This window comes from Triturus cristatus, chromosome 3_2 (genome assembly GCF_964204655.1).
Source record: "Triturus cristatus chromosome 3_2, aTriCri1.1, whole genome shotgun sequence".
In the NCBI taxonomy this organism is placed as follows: Eukaryota; Metazoa; Chordata; class Amphibia; order Caudata; family Salamandridae; genus Triturus; species Triturus cristatus.
In genome coordinates this window covers 1,171,086,014-1,171,092,970 of record NC_140584.1, presented here as the reverse complement: position 1 = coordinate 1,171,092,970, position 6,957 = coordinate 1,171,086,014, and positions in this window count along the sequence as shown.

The window sequence follows — 6,957 nt, the reverse complement described above, 5'->3', positions numbered from 1 at the left end:
ATTTTCCCACAAAAATAATTTTGCTATAGAATTTTCTCAGTAAAAATAGATTTTCTACAAATTCCACTTCTACAGGTTTTTCCCCTCACCGTTTATTTTACAATTTGCAAACTATTAAAGTAAATGAACTTTGGAAAAAAAGACATATTTTCTGAGTATACAAATTGTAGTTTCTCACATAATTGTTGGCAAACATGATCATCATCTGAATACCATCCCTCTCACCTGCAGTATCCAGGCCGTCATTCACATCAAATACTCTTTGGGAGGGGGCCGCCTTTCAGATGCCATTTCCTGCTCCAGGATGCCCCACCCAGGGATGTCCTGAAGCTGAAAATGGTATGGACTGGTGGTGGTTCCTGGTTGAAAACAAGCATTAGCAAAGCCAATAGGCCAGGTCTTTGGCTTAGCTGCAGTACCGCAAGCCATTCCAAGATGTCAGATGCAACTGCTTCAAATGCCCTCACAAAGTTAAGGGTGTGTGGCTGCAACGTAAATGCTTAACTTTATACTTTTGCTTCTCTAATGATTTGTGCTTTTTTTTCTTTAAGATAAATACATGTGCCAGAACTGGTTTATGATGATGTTTCAATACTGCAACCTTCAATACATGTTTTAATTACTATGGGACATTTGTGATGACAGCTTAGCATACAAAGGTACTCATAGGCAGTGGTAAGTTCAAATGCCTTACTTGTTATTCGTAGCAAACTGGTTTTTGACTGGTATTTTACAGGAGTCACTAAATAGTGATTTATTTGAATAAAGACGGCCTTCACAAAAGAAGGACCCCAGAAACATAACAAACAATACAAAACACATTTAAACTACACTCACATCATAATTAAACTAAGTACACTTCACATAGTACAGTAAAGTCTACTACACAACACTATATAAAGTGAAATACAAGCTCGCACAAAATGACACTACCGCAACAACCCAATGAACTATGTCACAATAACTAGCCCTACCCACATCCCACTACCTCCAAAACTCCAAATAATAACTTAAAAGTAGACTTACTTTATCCGTTGACCATCAGCAGGGAACTGTGACTGCCTGGAACCGAAATCACCTTAAAATAAAGTTAATAGAGTAAAGCAATATAGATAGTGGTAAAAAAAAATAGCAACTGAATTAAAGTTAAAAAAAAGACTACTTAATATAAGATTGAATGGAAACTTTAAGATTTTTTTCTGCATTAAAAAGTTTTGTCAAAATATTACAAAAATGCAAAAATGTAATAAATATGTTAATATATGTGTTATCAAAAATATCACCTACCTACTTTGGCGACCCCATTAACCTTACAGATGCCAGGGGTTAATCCTTTTCAGTCATCATTCACCCCCCAAAAGAAATGATCACCGAAGTTTTTCACTAAAACTTCCAATAGGAAGTGGACCAAAATATAGCTCCTTTTTGGGCCATTTACAGGCGGCCATTTTGGTTTTTTCCCGGTCTGGTTGTTTTTGCTTCAGCTGTCTCCCATTGAGTGCGCCTCCATGCAGGGCACTCCCTTTATAACACCGGGCTCATAAACCTCATTCAGTTCCCGGAGAGCCACGAGAAGGTAATCCCTGGTGATCGAGCAGGTGACAGCATGTAAGTAAGACATGGGCATGTCTTTAAAAAGCCCAAGAGGCTGCATCAAGCACGAAGAAAATAACCACTCCGGTGTAAAACTTGGCTTTTCCATCTATGTTCCCAATACCTACAGTGTCTGTGTGAAGGCGCCCTTACACCCCTCGTGGCATCTCATGGAGCGGATACGTTAATATACAAATGTATGTATTTATAATAATCTTTAACAGCACGTCTCTCTGAGAGCATGAATATTAACCCCCCAACGCCATCGGAGCACTTATTATAAAGAGAGCTAATACACATACATGTTGAATAATTACCATCTTTAAAAATGCCCTGCATGAAAAAAACGAGTGCACATCTTAAATTTCAAAAAGTCTGTACAACTCGAAACAATTTGGGTTTCACATGAGTATGAATGTATGAATGTTTAGCAACTAAGTATGTATTTAACCACCAAACTGGATGTATGAAAGTTCTGAGTGTATGAGAAACTGGGTACTAACATCACGAGGAGTGTTTTATAAGCTGATATATGAGTGAAGGTCATTGTAAAACACCCACATTAGGTTGAGACAAGAGAAAAATATATCACATTGACAAATAGCATTTTCCTTTCCACATGATGGTGATGTGAATATATAAGGGGATAAATAAAATAAGCCATTGTTTATCCACTATGTTTTTCTTTTCAGGTTGTTTTACAGGATATACTAATGGTATATTGTTTCAACTGCCCTATTAGGGTACAGAGAAGAGTACTTGTGACCAGTAGGCAAATGTACATTTACAATATCACCCAGTGAGGTGAAACAGGGATCGTCCCGGTCCTGAGGAAGAAAGCCAAGGGGATGGCTTCTGAAACATGTCGACCTTGTAGAAAGTGACCCATTAAAGTACACCATCTACACCTCCCCGTTTTTACTATTCTCAGCTAGGGAAGTTAATAAAGTGTATTCTTTCCACTAGCCAGGGAATTTTTTCAAATCATCACACATATTTCACGAACCCACGCACTACTCATATACACCAATCACTAAATTAAGTGCTCCCGCGTCTACGTAGGTAGTAGCATGCCCCGTCCCGTAGAGGGGCGTGAAGACCCCTATGATGAAGCATGACACTGAATCAGGTTTCAGTGTGTGAGGCATATTTTACAATTTTTTGAACATTGCCCTTCCTACAAATAAGAGGTCTTTTGTTTTTCCAGACACCATCATTTAAAACACCCTAAGTAAGATTAAGCACACACTTATACACTTATATATGTTTATGTTAATATATGTGTTAAACAGAAATGTCAAATTAATGTAATTAACTATTAATTTTAATTAAAATGTATTACAAATTATATGTTACTGCAAAAATGTCCATTTTATTTTTTGAACTATAAATGTATATTTAATAACATATTAATTCTATAGCATAAGCTGTAACAATGTGACCTTTATAATTATGTGTAACAAGACAAATTACATGCCAACATTTGTTAACATCTAAAAATTATTATGTAACATTTCTTCTACAACAAAACTAAGTGAAACAATGTTTCATGCTGTTGTTTGTAAAGAAAGTTATATGTAAAACAAACAATATATGTATATTAAAAAATATACAAACATAAAAATAAAATATATGTCAAACCATATGTTACTGAAATGTGAAGAAACTCAAGCACTACAAACCAACTAACATTACAACACATGCAATAACTCAAGAAAACCCTTATATCTATATTATCCCTCTCGTTAACAAATTATCTAGTAAATTACATATTAAAAAGTTTAAATATACCATACCCACTAACACAAAAATGTTTTTTAGGAACACATCTACATTAAAAACATAATGCATTCTATTCCCACACCAAAACAAACTAAAGTAAATAAATCGCTAGAAATTAAAATTATAAGATTAAGCATGACAGGGCCATTGGAAACATCCTTGGGGAAGGGTTTGGATTCAGAAGGGGTCATATTTACTATTCTCAGACCAATGAATCATTTTGGAAAATGTGTTGGACACTGGAAGGGTCTAAACCATTTTGGAGAAGGCGTTGGACACTGAATGAATTAAATATAATATCCCCACTCCAATGTAAACTATATTGGGGAAGGTATTGGACACTAAAGGGGTCTGAATTACTATTTCCACTCCAATCTAAACTATCTTTGGGGCATTGTTGGACAATGAAAGGAGTATATTTACTATTGCCACTCCAACCTAAACAATTTTGGAGACGGTGTTTGACACTCAAGGGCTCAGATTTAACATTTTCACCCAAATCAAAACTAATTTGTGGAAGGTGTTGGACACTGAATGGATCATACTTACTATTTCCACTCCAACATAAACAATTTTAGGGAAGGTGTTGGACAATGAAGGGGTCAGATTTACCACTCCCACTCCAATCTAAACCAAATTAGAGAAGGTGTTGGACACTGCATGGGTCAGAATTATTATTCACACTCCAATCTAAACCGATTTGTGAAGGGTGTTGGACACCGAAGGGGGAAGAATTACTATTCACACTCCAATCTAAACCGATTTATGAAAGGTGTTGGACACCAAAGGGTGCATATTTCCTAATTCCACTCCAACCCAAACCATTTAGGGAAGATATGTTTTAGACATTAAAATGGGTGCATTTCATATTGCCACTCCGATATAAGCCATGTTGGTGAAGGCATTGAAAATGTCATTAAAGCAAAACCATTGAAAGTTAGCAGTTACAATTATTTTAAATGTAGGATGCTGGCTCTATATATGGGGCCTCATGTAGGTAGCCTAATACCGGTCGGTAACGGCCAATTTTCGGTAATTATACCGTTACCGACCGGTATTTAGGCATTTGCTATGTAGGGGGATCATTTCTGTATTCGGTAATTTACCGAATCGGTAAAATTACCGAATCGGTAATTTTACCGATTCGGTAAATTCCGAATACAGAAATGAGATGTAGGAGGAGTGTGTGGGTGTTGTCTGGAGTCGGTATTTACCACCAACTAATAGTTGGTGGTAAAGTAAGAATGGATGTGTAAAAGCATTTTAAAGCGCTTAGAAGTGTGCAATGTGGCAGACATACATGCCCTTAGGGCATGTATGTGTGCCACATGTGCACACATGCAGGAATCAGGGGTGCAACAGGGTGTCAATGTGACACCCTGCCACCCTTGATTGTGTTCCCCCCATTACCGAATCGGTATTTACCGATTCGGTAATGAGGCATACCTTCCCATTGAAGGTATGCCTCATTACCGAATCGGTAAATACCGATTCGGTAATTACCGAATTACTACGAATCGGTAATCTTTACCGCAGGAATACCTACATAGCATTTACCACTTCATAAATACCGAATCGGTATGATTCGGTATTTATGAAGTGGTAAATGCCAGCCAACCTACATAAGGCCCTTAGTGTGCTAAAATGGAGTACACTGTGCAGAAAGTCCATTGAGACCCTGATTGGTACACAGGGCAAAAGTAGATTATAATAACTCTCTCTTTTGTGGTAAAGTGGGCGAGCAGTTAGGCTTATTAGAGGTTAGTGCTAAGCATTTGTTGTAATCACAGAGGCAATAAATGAAACTCACACTCAAAGAATAAATCTGAGACCAAATTAGAAAAATGACACTTTTTATATATATTTGAAACTCAAGAACCTTGATCAAAGGTAAGTACAGTTTTCAATAGAAAAATTCACAAGTAAGTAAAACTTTCAAATGTGTGCTCTTTTACGCATAATACAATCCTATGCAAGTAAAAGTCAAAGATGCATAAAGGTAGGTACAGTCGGTTTCAGAGTTTCAGCTTCTAGGATCAGAATAGTAGTGAGTGAAGGTTTAAAGTACTACCAGCAGTTCTTAAGGAACAGCCCAGGTTCTACCTGGAGCAGGGTGCTAGTGAAGCTAGTAGCTGCCTCACTACGGATAAGGGGTGCCACCTGAAAAGAGGCTGCACAGGGCGATTCCGAGGGCTCCAAAATGGGGGCTCAGGTCCCAAAAGGTATTGGAGCACATGGACACAGCCGGTTCATTGGGACACAGCTGGGGGCTCGCGGGCAGAGGGGTTTGGTCTGCTGGACTGGGTGCACAAAGAGGCACCTAGCGGTCAGGGACAAACAGCTGGTAGGAGCAAAATCAAAGTAGCTGGGCCACTCTCTAGGTGGGTCTCAGTGAAGCTAACATCCCTCGATGGCTGCTTGGTCCTGGTGCATGAGAATCCAGACTGGACTCTCACTGTTGGTGTTTGGTGCAGGGCATCCGGTACCCTGGAAGTTGGTGCTGCACAGCTCCGGTTGGTGCTGGCATCTTCCCACACAGTGGAGAGATAGATCTGACCTTCCAGAGCACAAGTACCTTCTCCTGGTCATCTGTGGTATTGGTGGGGCCAGGGAGCTGCAACGCGGTGAACCAGACTCTGCTTGTCTGTGCCATCGGATTGCAGGGAAGTAGCTACTGTACTCCAACAGAGACTGTCAGTGGTTTTTGAAGTGCTGACAGGCTACTCATGGCCTTGGTAGTTCTCTAGCTCCCAGTATGAGTCCTTCTGTTCCAATTGTTGAGAGAGAGAGCTGAGGACGGCAGGGTTTCGCACCAAAGTCCAGAGTTCTGCTGCAGTTATCACCAGGCAGTGACTCTTCTTCCTCCTTTTTCTTTTGATCCGTCGAACCTGAGTTCTTGGGTTCAGGGGTGCCACTTAAATACACATTTTTAGTGCATTTACATGGAGTAACAGGTAGTAGCCAATGGGATACCTACCTTTAGGGTGTCTACACCCTCTATATGACCACTTACTGTGGGAAGTTGGCATAACCCTCACCCTAGAATGCTGATTCTGTCCAAAACAACATGGAGGAATTTGAAAAGTGGGGACCACATCAGCTAGCCGCCCTAGGCGTGGTGCTGGCTGTATGGGGGCACACCTCACAATCTTGTTAATTTTCCCTCCTGTCTTACTGCCAAAAAGTGGGGTCAGGACAGGGGATGTGTGCACCTTTACTATCTGGAGGAGCCCGAGGTCGCATAACAAATGTGACAGGGCCTTTGAAGCTTCCTGCTCTGGAATGCCCATCTTGCTTGGAAGAGGTGTGGACAACCTCCACCCAGAGCAGGCTTTGTGCCTGACCTCCAAGAGCGAAGGCTGTCACCTCAGGAGGTCAGAAGCCTGTTTATGGTGGCTGGCTGGTTGAGACTAGTGAGTTAACACACTGGTAGTCAGTAGGTTTTCAGGGGACACCTCTAAGGTGCCCTCTGGGTGCATTTATTAGTCAATCGAGCACTGGTGTCAGTGTGGGTTCATTAACCCCTTGAGTGCCCATGACGAGATGGTCTCGTCATGGGCCGCGGTTGCGCTGTGCCCATGA